This window comes from Humulus lupulus, chromosome 3, assembly GCF_963169125.1.
Source record: "Humulus lupulus chromosome 3, drHumLupu1.1, whole genome shotgun sequence".
Taxonomy (NCBI): Eukaryota; Viridiplantae; Streptophyta; class Magnoliopsida; order Rosales; family Cannabaceae; genus Humulus; species Humulus lupulus.
The window spans coordinates 269989810-270004185 of NC_084795.1; the positions used below are offsets into that span (position 1 = coordinate 269989810).

Consider the following 14376-nt stretch of genomic DNA (forward strand, 5'->3'; position numbering starts at 1 on the left):
CAAAAATCAATAAAAATTCTGTAGGTAATTATTTGAGTAAAATATCATTTTAATGAGACTTAAAATCCCCTTTTAATTCCATAAAACTTACATAACATCAAGGACATTACTTATGCATGCAAATCATTTTTAAATCAAACTTTTACCCAATTATTTGCAAAATTCAGCAAGCTTAATTTCTCATGAAACTCATCTTTTATCCCAAAAATTTCACATAAAATCATACATGTCCAAAATCTCATCATACTCTTATTATATATATGATTTTAATATTACTAACATATTCACATGAAATCTTATAAAACCAATTTTCTATTCCATTGAATCTACACATGAAATCCAACAACAATAACCATGGCAATAGCATACATAAATTCATAACACCATATCTCATGAACATGCCTTTACAAAAACCCTAACATAATTCTTATCATATTTCTAAAATCATCATTTACCATTTACATAAATCAAAGATTAAAAAGATAACCATAGCAATATAAACATAACATATCACCTCATTATAAACCCTATCAAATCCATTCCCTCAATTATACCCATGAACCCTTTTTAAACAAATCATATTCTCAAAATATACAAATCATAATCATCAATCCTACAATAATCAACCATTAGCATCACCATCAAAAACCTCAAAGACAAACCCATCAAAACCTATATATAGGCTAAGAAAGACCATTACCTCTCTTGATTGTAAAATCAAGAACACAATAAGATCAACACCCAAACTTCACACCCTTGTTCAAGCCTAGGGTTTTTTATTTGAAAACCACCATGAGGAGGAGAAAGAACCCAAACACACACAACAAATAAACAAGTCAATAACATATAATGAATAAAAAGAGATTAGACAAACAAGAAAAACAAGAGAACATACTCTAAGATGGGTTCCTCTTCACCTTCTTCTTCTTTCTTTCTTTCTTTCTTTCTTCTTCTCCCTCTCTCTCTACACGCCACTCTCTCTCTCTCTCTCTCTCTCTAATTTCGGCAGCCACAAGAGCAAATGGCTCTTCCCCTCTTTCCTTTCCCCTTTATCCTTTTTCTCTCATAATGGCTTAATAAAAAGAAAAGGTAAGTTTCCTATTCTCTCCATATTTTCTCTTAATTTTTGTATAATTGTTTTTATCTTTAAATGGCAAGGAATAAAAAGATGATCACATCCTTACCTAAAATAACCATGGTCTTCTAATTTTAATTTAATTGAATCAAGAAAATAAATGGAATAAACCATTCTTTTCCCACTACACATACACGTCCACACTACATGCCATTTCCTTTATTTTTATTTTATTTTTCTTTAATTCCCTACTTATTAAAATAAACTACCCAAAAATATCATAAATGGCAATTATAAAATGTGTAGAAAATCCAGACATGTGCACCTTATTACCATGTACTAGCACACACTAAAACACTAGAGTGCATCACTATCTACCATGCACCTTAGTGCATTCAATCATAACTCACATAATTACCTCAATTGTCACATTTATTTAAAATGTAGCACTAATAGTAAAATAACACATGTTACACACTATTCACTTATTAAATTAATTAACCAAACAAACAATTAACAAATTTAAATTCAAAAGATTATACCAAACAATTCTAACAATTAAATAAAATAATAAACAATCAAATAAAACAAACAATCAACTAAATAAAATAACAACACTTAAATAAAACAATTCATCACACTTAACATTTAAATAAAATAAATCACAAAAATTTAAATAATCTAATTTTTTTTTTTGGTGCACTACAATTTCAATGCTTTTCTCCACCATATCTAAAAATAATGACATCATGCATCTCTAAAATGTAGCAGGAGCATTGCATAATCCAAATGGCATTCTATGAAAAGCAAACGTACCATAAGGACAAGTAAAAGTTGTTTTCTCTTGATCTTCAGGAGCAATAGGTATTTGGTGATAACCAGAATACCCATCTAAAAAACAATAGAATTGATGGCCCAACAGTCTATCAAGCATTGGATCCACGAAAGGCAGTGGGAAGTGGTCTTTCATTGTTGCCTTGTTTAATTTTTTGTAGTCAATACAAATTCTCCAACCCGTCACTGTATGAGTTGGAATTAACTTATTATTCTCATTTTTGACTATTGTCATTCTTCCTTTTTTCGGAACCACTTGTACTAGACTAACCCACGAACTATCCAAGATTGGATAAATAACTCCAGCATCTAACCACTTCAAAATTTCTTTTCGAACCACCTTCTTCTTAGCTGGATTCAGCCTCCTTTGAGCATCAATACTAGCCTTACTGTCCTCCTCCATGAGAATACGATGCATAACAGTAGATGGGCTAATTCCTTTTATATCAGCTAAAGTCCAACCAATGGCCAATTTATAAGGTCGAAGTACTCGCAATAATTTTTCCTCTTCAACAGTATATAATGAAGCAGAAATAATATCAGGGAGAGTATCATTCTTACCCAAATAAATGTATTTAAGATGGTCCGGTAAAGTTTTCAATTCAAGGACTGATGGTTTTCTTTATAGATGGTAGTGGTCTCTCGGGCACTTGTCCAAGTTCCTCATATTTCTTCTTATAAATAGGTCCAGCAGAGTTTGGCCATTTTACGTATTCAAGAACCTCACTTCCATCACAGTCTTCCCCTCCTTGCACAATAAGGCTCATCTCAAGTGGATCTTCAACAAGTTGTCTAGTTGACAATTGTTTCTCAATTACATTTACACTAAAGCAACTATCACTTGCTCTAGGATACTTCAAAGCCTTGAATACATTAAATACAACCTCATCACCTTACACCCTCAGTCTTAACTCTCCTTTTTGAACATATACCAAGGCTTGACCAGTGGCTAAAAACAGTCTTCCCAAAATAATTGGAACATCTTCATCTTCTTCCATGTCAAGAACAATAAAATTAGCAGGAAAGATAAATTTGTCCACTTTAACAAGAACATCTTCAATAATCCTTGGGGGTGTGTTAATGAACGGTCAACCAGTTGTAAAGTAACCGTAGTGGGTCTAGCTTCCCCCAAACCGAGTCTTCAAAATACAGACAGTGGCATTAAATTAATGCTTGCACCTAGATCACATAAAGCCCTCTCACAATGAAAAGTCCCAATGGTGCAAGGTATAGTAAAACTGCCCGGATCTCTCAACTTTTGAGGAAGTTTCTTTTGAAATATGGCACGGCACTCTTCTGTCAAAGCCATAATTTCATAATCCTCCATTTTTCTTTTATTAGAAAAAATGTCCTTCATAAACTTTACATAAATAGGAATTTGTTCAAGAGCTTCCGCAAAGGGAATATTAATGTGAAGTTTCTTAAATACTTCAAGAAATTTGGAGAATTTCTTGTCAAGATTGGCCTTTCAGAACCACTGAGGATAAGGAATCTTGGGTGTCAAATCAGTGTATTTTGGCATCTCTTTCTTTGGATGGTCTTCAATAACCTCCTCTTGTGCTGAACTAGGTATAGGTTGATCTTCAATCTTCTTATCCTTATTTTCTACTGTAGGCTCCTCATATTTAGTCCCACTCCTCAAAGTGAAAGCTTGACGTTGCTCCTTGGGATTCACCACAGTTTAGCTAGGTAAAGCCTCTTGATTACAATCAGCCATCAACTTTGCAAGTTGGCCAACTTGTATTTCTAAGCTCCGAATGGAGGATCTGGTTTCTGTCATAAATTGGCTCAATGCATCAGCGGATACCTCTGGTTTAATCATGTGAGGTGGTGGTTGTTGAAGTTGTGGCATTGATGGCCTTTGAGTATCATAAAAAAGCTTTGGGTTTTGCCCATAAGATGGTCTATGTGGAGGATATTGAAGAGGATTTGGATGATACTATTGTTGGTGCCCTAGATTATGACTCCATGTCAAATTAGGATGGTTCCTATATGCTGGAGTATAGTTGTTAGGGTATGGGTCATTATTAGGTTGCCTTGGGAAATTACCAATGGCTTGAACTTGTTCAAGAGGAATATCATCAACTGAATAAGAACTCGTCGATGGACATTGCTGAAAATGATGAGGGCCTCTACATGTCTCACAACTGATAGGAGCAGGTTGTAGTTGCATCGCTTGAGCTGAACTATTATTTTGTTGTTGTATTTGTTTTGTTAGCGAAGCAATTTGAGCAGTGAGCATATCAATAGGATCAACTTCTAGAACTCCGGCCACCTTCTTATTTTCTCACTCAGATGGCCAATTATAATTATTCATGGCCATTTCCTCTAAAAGCTCGTAAGCTTCATTAGCGCTTTTGCTCATAAATGCTCCACCTTCTGCTGCATCTATGATAGTTCTTATGTGTTTCCCCTCAGTCCATTATAGAAAGTATGCACCAACATCCATTTCACTATATCATGATGTGGACATTTTTGCAACAACTCTTTAAACCTCTCCCAAGTGTCATATGATGAATCCCCCTCAAATTGATAGAAATTATTTATTTCACCTCTAATACGTGCTGATTTAGCAGGAGGAGATTCCTTAGCGAGAAATTTTTGAGCGAGGTCTTCCCATGTCAGAATGGAATTGGATTGCAGTGAAGTCAACCAACTTTTAGCCCTGTCTCTCAATGAAAACGGAAATAGCCTCAAATGGATTGCGTCATTACTAACTTTGTTCATTTTGAAAGTATCACATAACTCCAAAAAGTTGGTAATATGGAGGTTCGGATCCTCATTAGGTAGCCCCAAAACTGAACACAATTTTGAACCATTTGAATTATTGAGGGCTTGATTTCAAAATTGTTCACCTCCACAGGGGGTGGATGAATACTAGAACGTACCCATGTAACAGTAGGGAGTACATAGTCCCTCAAAGGTAAGTCTACCTCAGCTGCATGCAACGTTCCTTGCATTACCCTGATTCAGAGTGTTATTAGCGACAGTATTGACATTCTTGGCCATCTTTTCAAGTCTTTTCTATTTTCTTTCTCTTTTGCAGGTCTTCTCAATTTCAAGATCAACCAGTACTAGTATTTTTGAACCCTTACGTCGCATAAAATAAGTCACCTCAAATTGAGAAATTTAAAAGCAACTCAATTGAGAAAACTTTAAATGGAAAACAAAGTAGATTGAAAAACAATTATATTTGATATTGATTAAATAGTCCCCAGCAACAACGCTAAAAACTTGATCGTGAAAATATGATACGCAAGTGCACGTAATCGATTTAAGTGATATAGATAGTAAATAGAGTATTGTTCCCACAAGGATTGTCAACCAATTATAAATAATTGATTTTCAAATTCTATTTGGTGAATTAAAATTTAGATGAATAATAAAAATTAAAATAAATACTCTAAAATACGACATAATTTAAATAAATGTAAACAAAACAATGAATCAACAAATTAAGAATCAATAATAAAAATCCTAGGAATTAATTTCATCAACTTTTCATTCTATTAATTTTACTAATCAATTCTATATCTCTTCTTCCTATTCTAATAGCAGGTTAACATAATCGATTCCTATACTTTTTCAAGATATAAGATCTCAGCCTATAAGAAGGTTTTCTACATTTCTGTGATAAACTTAAACATTAAGCATGCAAAACCTAATTACTACACAAGTCATACAGGTACGCTCGTCCAATATGCAACCTATGTGTATATAATAATAACATATTCAATTCTCAACTTTCGAATTTCGAATCAAAACCATTAAATCAATTAAATAGTGATCAAGTACTTACTAGCATTAAACAAACATCATATAGATTAGAATAGAGAAGAAGAATCAATAGAATATCATAATAAAATTAAATTGAAATTCAAGTGACTTCATTAATCTCTAGATGAAAAGTTTAGTTCATAGATAACATAATGACAATAAAATTTAAACAATTGTTCATAGAAAATAACCTAAAGAATTCAGATGAAGAGAAAATCTAGAAAAATCATAAAACTAGAAAAAGAAATCTAATTACTGCAGCCTTTTCTAAATCTAGGGTTTATAAAACTAAAGTTTCCTCTAAAATTCGCAGAAGAATGTCCCTTAAATAGTTTTCCAAGGCTCCCAAGTCAAAAGACCATTTTCCCTTAAAAAAGTGGCTAAAAATCTGAAAACCACGTTGATAGCGCTATAGAAGACCTTGGAGATCGGACAGTGAGATATTGTGCTTTGTATTACTCTTTTCTTTACTCTGTTGATTTTTTGCAGGTTCTTGCAAGAAACTCCTTTGATGGTGATTCAAGGTTTTTGTGAATGCTCTGAAGTCAAGCCGTGACTGCTGAAGGGATTTTAGCTGAGTCTTGGCGCCATAGATTTGAAGGTGTTCAAATCTGAAATATTGTTGAAGGGGATTCAACATTGAAGCAAGGGGATCTTGCATTTATAACCAAGGGATTTGGTTATTTAGGGTAAAAAGCTTCACTGTATATTGAGAAATATTGTATAGTTTACAGGTTTAATCTTGAATTTGTTATTGTAAAGTTACATCTTGATATAGTGAGAGTTATAACCCCGGTTAGGGGAACCCAAGCACTAGTCGGCTGGAATATGTTTTCAATGCAGGTGAAGCTTGTAATTTCATGTGTTGATTCTTGTGATTTAGTTTTTAATGTTCAAGCATAAATCAAGATAAAATGAATATGAATATTGTAAAATTGGAAAGATAGGTATAAACTTAGGTTTTTCAATTGGTATCAAAGCCAGGTTGTTTGCTGAGAATTTTTCTTTCAATCCTCCTATCTTTCATAACCTGGAATTGATATTTTACTTCTTGTAATTCACGGTTCTTGATTTCTGGGTTCTCCAGTTGACACTAACCTTCTCTGAGTCCCGACTCTGGGAGTATACTGTTTTTTAATTTTTTTTTGTTCGTACAAAATGGAGATGTTTAGAGAAAGAGGTTCCACATCCCAACCTCCAATGCTTGAAGGGGCAAATTATCCTTATTGGAAGACAAAAATGTGTGCATTCTTGAGAGCTGTTGATGAACGGGTGTGGATGGCAGTCGAAGATGGATGGAAGTGTCCAACCTTTGTTGAAGAGGAGGTTGTTAAGCCCAAACAAATGAGTCTATGGACTCCAAAGGAGGTGGAAAGGGCCAAATTTACCTCAAAGGCTATGCACACTCTCTTTAATGCAGTTTCTACAAATCAGCTAAAAGTTATAACCAACTGTGAAATTGCCAAAGAAGCATGGGAGAAACTAAGAATAAAAAATGAAAGAACTGATGCTGTAAAGAAGTCCAGACTGAGAGCGTTGGCAAAAATCTGTCTATGGAGGAAGAAGAGACTGTGGCGGAGTTCCATGCCAAATTGTACGATATCTCGAATGAATCTTATGCAATGGGGAAGACTTACTCAAACGCAGAAATGGTTCGCAAGGTGCTTGGAGTTCTGCCTCAAAAGTTCATGTCAAAAGTTACCTCTATAGAAGAAATGAGAAATGTAGAGGAACTTGATCTTGATGAGTTAATTGGGTCATTGCAGAACTATGAAATGACTCTCACATGGTGGAAGAAAGGCAAGAAGTAGAAAGATTCTGAAAAAGAAAAAACTGATAACAGTCTTGCATTTGTGCATAAGGAGGAAAATAAGTCGATCTCAAATGCATCTGATGGCTTCTTTGATGAGACTCTCGCTTTACTGACCAAGAATTATGAAAAACTTTCTAGGAGGAAAAGAGAATGTTCCCAGGGGAAACTTTGGTGGAAACAATAAGCAAACCCAACAGTCTGGTGACAAGAAAAACAAGGGAATACAGTGCCGAGAGTGTGATGGTTTCAGACATATTCAAGCTGAGTGTGCCAACACTCTTAAGAATAAGAAAGTCTTAGCAGCAACCTGGAGTGATAGTGATGAAGAAAAGAGCTCCAGCTCAAGTGATGGGTCTGATGAAGAGAAACAAGTTGTGGCATTTATGGCAAAGAGTCAGCAATCAATGTGTTCAGAGGAAGATGGAAACTCGAGCTCATCTGATGTGGATAGTGAAGGGAGACATCATGCATATGAGGAGATGTTCGCTCAATGAGGGCATATGGCTAAGCAGATCAAAGGTCTCACTTGTGCCAAACAACAACTTGAATCTGAGAAGGCTGGGTTGGAGGACATTGTTAAAAAGCTCACATAATAGCTTGATGAGAAGGATAGTGAGATTTACAAATTGGTTGCAGATTTAATAAGAGCTAAACAGGCTCTTGAGTTTATCCATCTAGGAACTGCAGCAATTAACCAAACTTTGCAACTTCAAAAACGATATGGAGATAAAACATCTATTGGTTACAAAATGTTGTACAAGAAAGGGGGAAATTTGGGAATTAATGATCCCTCTTCATCCAAGAGCAATGGAGACAAGACTCTTGATAACGCATTGAACAATACTCTCAGCCCTAGTTTCCTAGATCCCTCTAAACACGTCAGTGTCTCACTAGACTTACCAAATTGAGATTTGAAGGAAGGAAGACTGTCCTGGATGGTCAATTTCAGAAGGAGAGGATTGTTCCCATTTGTCACTTCTGCAACAGAAGAGGGCATATTAGACCCAGATGCTACAAGTTGCAGACGTATTTGAAAGCTATGATCGATCGTCCAAATAGCTTTCAACAACCAAATCGATTTAATAGGAAGTTGTCGTATAGTGAGTGGAAACCAAAATCTAATCTTGGGACAAATGTTGGATTAGTTGCTCACACCTCTCTTTCAGCTTTTCACGAAGATCAATGGTACTTCGACAGTGGATGTTCATGACATATGATCGGCAACAGAAATGTGTTGGTGAACTATAAAGAAGGAAACGAGGGAGCTGTGACCTTTGGTGATGGGAACAAGGGTCAGATCTTTGGAAAATGTGACCTGGTGCTAAATTGAGTAGATCCATTGACTAAGGTGTTGTACGTTAAAGGTCTCAAGGCAAACCTGATTAGCATCAGCCAACTCTGTGACAATGAATACACTATAAGTTGAACTAAAACTCACTGTCTTATTGTAACTAATGGGTGCTCAGTCTTGACAGGTAATAGAACTAGCCACAACTGCTATGCTCTAAGCAATCAAGTTCTGTTCAACAGATCCTTTCTTGATAAGCCAGACCTGTGGCGCTATCGACTGGGGCACTTGAACTTTAGAGACCTAAAGATAATTGTGAAACTCCAAGTAGTTCGAGGGATACCTGAGATGAAAGTCACTAGAGATATGTTATGTGGTCCTTGCCAACTAGGAAAATAGACAAAAGCCTCACATTCTTCCTGTAAACATGCTACTCACCTCCCGTGTGCTAGAGTAGATACATGTGGATTTAATGGGACCCATGCAGAATGAAAGTCTAAGTGGTAAAAGATTTGTCATGGTTCTTGTTGATGATTACTCTAGGTACACTTGGGTAGATTTCCTCAAAGAAAAGTCAGACTCCTTTGTACTCTTCTCAGCCTAGGTTCTCAGGCTCCAAAATGAAAAGGAATCTAAGATTGGGAAAGTCTATCAGATACGAAGTGATCATGGAAAGGAGTTTGAGAACACTGTGTTCTCAGATTTCTGCGATCAGTTGGGGATAAAGCATGAGTTTTCAGCTCAAAAAACACCTCAACATAATGGGGTTGTCGAAAGTAAGAACAGGACCCTATAGGAAATGGCTCAAGTAATGATGCATGCTAAGGAGATCTCTAAACGTTTTTGGGCTGAAGCAATTAATATAGCCTGCTATATCTGCAATCGAATTCATCTTAGAACTAGCATGACACTGACTGCCTATGAACTTCGGAAAGGAAGGCCTCCTAACGTCAGTCATATGCACATTTTGGGATGTGTTTGTTATGTGCTAAATGATCAAGAACACTTATGAAAATTTGATCCAAGGAGTGATGAAGGAGTGTTTCTTGGATATTCACTTAACAGTCGTGCCTATCATGTGTTCAACAAAAGAACTCGTTCAGTGGTTGAGTCCATCAAAGTTCGATTTGATGACTTGGAAAACTCTGAAGAACCAGTGGCAGATGATGAAGCTCCAGTATTAACTACACCTGGTCCAGTTACAGCTAGACAAAACCAATTGTTTCCTCACACTCCATCTGGATCACTCAATACTGAACCAGCTGCATCCGAGGAACAAGAAGCAGGTCCTAGCAGCTCCAATGGTGATGAAGAAGTCACCAGTGATCTGCCAAAGGAGACTCAACATGCAAAGCTCTATAAGAATGGATCACCTTCCTGGATTCAAAAGGCTCATCCACCTGATATTGTTATTGGAAATCCAAATGCCACCATGGTCACAAGAAGAAAAATACGAAATCTGATTGCTTTCGCCTGTTACTTATCTCATATTGAGCCAAAAAGTGCCAAGGACGCTATTTTAGATGAGTTCTGGCTTGCTGCTATGCAAGATGAGATGTGCCAATTCAAAAGAAATGATGTGTGGATCTTAGTACCCTTACCTGAAGGAGCTAATGTTTTTGGAACTAAATGGGTTTTAAAGAATAAATCGGATGAGTTTGGAACTGTAATATGGAATAAGGCAAGCACAAGAATACAATCAGGTGGAAGGAGTTGACTTTGAAAAAACCTTTGCTCCAGCTGCAAGGTTGGAATCTATTTGGTTACTTCTTGCAATAGCATGCCATCTGAGAATAAAATTGCATCAAATGGATGTAAAAAGTGCATTTTTGAATAGGATTCTCCAAGAGGATGTGTATGTGAAACAACCTCAAGGTTTTGAGGATCCTTAGTTCCCTCACCATGTTTTCCAATTGAAGAAGGCTTTATATGGTTTAAAGCAAGCTCCTCGCGCATGGTATGACAGACTTACTGCCTATCTTTTGTCTAATGGATTCACCCGTGGTAGTGCTGACAATACTCTCTTTATCGGGTATCTAACTGATGGAATATTTGTTGCACAGATATATGTGGATGACATCATTTTTGGGTAAACTTGTGAGAGTGAGGTTACTAGGTTTGTGGAACTTATGCAAAGTGAGTTTGAGATGAGTCTAATAGGAGATCTATCTTATTTTCTACAACTTTAGATTAAGCAATCAAAACATGAGATGTTTATTTCTCAGTCCAAGTATACTAAGTCCACGTTAGAAAAATTTGGTTTCACCCAAGTCAAACATGCACGCACTCCTATATGCACCACCTCTAAACTGAATAAAGATGAATGTGGTGACCCCATAGATCCAACCCTGTACCGTAGATCAGTTATAACAAACCTTGGAGATCGAACAGTGATATATTGTGCTTTGTATTACAACCCTGTTTATTTTTTGCTGGTTCTTGCAAGAAACTCCGTTGATGGTGATTCAAGGTTTCTGTGCAAGCTCTGAAGTCAAGCTGTGACTGCTGAAGGGATTTCAGCTGAGTCTTGGTGCAATAGATCTGAAGGTGTTCAAATTTGAAATATTGTTGAAGGGAATTCAACATTGAAGCAAAGGGATCTTGCATTTATAACCAAGGGATTTGGTTATTTAGGGTAAAAATCTTCACTGTATATTGAGAAAGATTGTATAGTTTACAGGTTTAATCTTGAATTCCTTATTGTAAAGTTACATCTTGATATAGTGAGAGTTATAACCCCGATTAAGGGAACCCAAGCACTAGTCGGCTGGAATGTGTTTTCAGTGCAGACGAAGCTTGTAATTTCATGTGTTGATTCTTGTGATTTAGTTTTTAATGTTCAAGCATAAATCAAGATAAAATCAATATGAATATTGTAAAATTGGAGAGATAGGTATAAACTTAGGTTTTTCAATTGGTATCAGAGCCAGGTTGTTTGCTGAGAATTTTTCTTTCGATTCTCCTATCTTTCATATCCTAGAATTGATATTTTATTTGTCTTCTTGTAATTCACGGTTCTTGATTTCTTGGTTCTCTAGTTGACACTAACGCTCTCGGAGTCCCGACTCTGGGAGTATACTATTTTTTTTCTCGTACAGAATGGAGATGTTCAGAGAAGGAGGTTCCACATCCCGACTCCCAATTCTTGAGGGGGCAAATTATCCTTATTGGAAGATAAAAATGTGTGCATTCTTGAGAGCTGTTGATGAACGGGTATGGATGGCAGTCGAAGATGGATGGAAGTGTCCAACCTTTGTTGAAGATAAGGTTGTTAAGCCCAAAAAAATAAGTCAATGGACTCTAGAGGAGATGGAAAGGGCCAACTTTAACTCAAAGGCTATGCACGCTCTCTTTAATGCAGTTTCTACAAATCAGCTGAAAGTTATAGCCAACTGTGAAATTTCCAAAGAAGCATGGGAGAAACTAAGAATAAAAAATGAAAGAACTGATGCTGTAAAGAAGTCCAGATTGAGAGCGTTGGCAAAAGTATTTTGAAAATCTGTCTATGGAGGAAGAAGAGACTGTGGCGGAGTTCCATGCCAAATTGTTCGATATCTCGTATGAATCTTATGCACTGGGGAAGACTTACTCAAAAGTAAGACTGGTTCGCAAGGTGCTTGGAGTTCTGCCTCAAAAGTTTGTGAAGTTTATGCTTGTCATTTTATTTATATGGAAATGATTAAACAAAATTTGTACAAATATTTATTTTATATATTTTATTAAATTTTGTAGTTAATTGTGTCAATTCGTGTTGATTAATCGTGTCGTGTTATCGCATCGTGACCTGTTTTTCCAGCCCTAGCTGTAGCGCCACTTTGTTAGCACTGTGACGCTATTTACAGAATCATTACTCGAACATATTGCTCCCAAAAGAAACGATTTTCTCCAAAATAACTCCTTTTTCTTCCACTTTCACTTCATTCCACTCTTTTCACCAACTTTGCATGAAAAACCTGAAACATGAACAAACGAGCATAATTCTGCAATAAAATAGCCCTAAACTAATGAAAACCTTCATAAAAACTAAACCCTAAACCAGCCTAAAACTCGTTTATCAGATGTTGAAGTTGGTACTTTGAATACTATGCTAAAATTGCTTTCTAAAAACTTTGAGAGAATTCTATCATTCAATAATATTGACTCGGGGACTATGAAGATTTTAACTGCTGAACCACGTAAAATATCGTGTGTTTTTCATTGATTTTCCTTAATCTCTGTTTAGTGCTCTTCTATTCTAACTGATGAAAAATGGCGTCAACAGTTTGGTGCTTTCATTGAGTGCTGAACTCAAGATGGTAAAGTGTTTAATTAGAATCCTCCCGAGTTATCAACAGCCGCTACAAACAACCCCAGCACTGGTGGGCAACCTTTGCCCCATATACCAAACTGAAGACTACCCACAACGGCCTGGAAAGTAGCCCATGGCTGGCCTGGGCCCTGAAGAAAGAAGTGATTCATCTAATTCCCAGGGGTCGCCTGTCCCCAGACCTGATGAAGACCTCTACTATAATCAAGAAAGATACGTTCCCATTGTGGAACTAGAGAATCACCAACTACGCAAACAATTGGCAGAAGTGACGAGGTTCAACGAAGAACTGGCCAAACAGGCCGCTGAGGCCAAGGCACCACCTCGGAGGCTTAAAGGACGTTCCTGAGGGAGCATGACTGCTAGGTGAGTTGAGCAAGGGACCCAACAGTCTCAGACAAGGCCCCAGAGAAACACTCGGACTGAAGTTGCTGACAACCCAATTGCAGAACTGTCAACAGGGACCGGGAATAACTGAGCTCCTCCAGTAGCTCCTCTAATTCTGGACCATCTAGGCCCAACAATGGGTGGCAGCCACCGTCTCACGTAAGACATCCACCATCTCCTATAAGACACCCCTCACCAGTCCGAGATGCCCCACGACCTGCACCACAGAGGTTGTCTTGCAGTGGCAGTCGGGATGGCAACCGTTAGGCGAATCTCGGATAGAGGAATGAGAGGGAAACTACCCAAGAACACAGAGCTCCCTAGGCTTCGGGAAGCTAGGTTTCAAAATCACAAGCGGCTGGAGCAAGGAGGCCAGCGGGTGACCCTCCTCGTAATTACCGAGCCACGCAGTCGGAAAGAATTGTAAGCATTGTAAGCGGAAGCTCAGATTACACCCGGTCCGTAAGTATATATAATACTGAACCTAGAAATACAGGGAATCGGGGAAATCATCCTGACCTTCAGGATCACCTGAACCATAATCGGGGGTAAGCTAATCCTTTGAATCCTGATTTGCGATATCATTTGAACGGTCGAAAATAGTCGGCGTATGGAAAACAGAATAACCCTATGCTGGGACAAGAAGCTGGAGTTTTCATAAACAATAACCAGCTCCCTCAAGTTCAAGATTGACCCCCGGTGGATCCGGTCCAGGAGAGGATCGACCAGTTGGAAAAGGCGTTCAGGCTCTTGCAAGATGAGCGGAACAGATATAAGGTTGAAGAGTCCGATGAGGATCTCGAGCCTTTCACCCCACATATCTCTAACAAATCATTTTGCAAGGATGTAAAATGTCCCATGTGTAGCCATTTAATGGGAACTCAATTCCATACAGT

General features: G+C 37.3%; 1 non-coding gene across 1 annotated transcript; it reads left to right on the plus strand.

Annotated features, from left to right (window-relative positions):
• Positions 1-4364: 4364 nt before the first annotated feature.
• Positions 4365-4470, plus strand: LOC133828272 (small nucleolar RNA R71). Its single transcript, XR_009890900.1, has one exon. It is a non-coding gene; the product is annotated as a small nucleolar RNA R71 (small nucleolar RNA).
• Positions 4471-14376: the final 9906 nt, after the last annotated feature.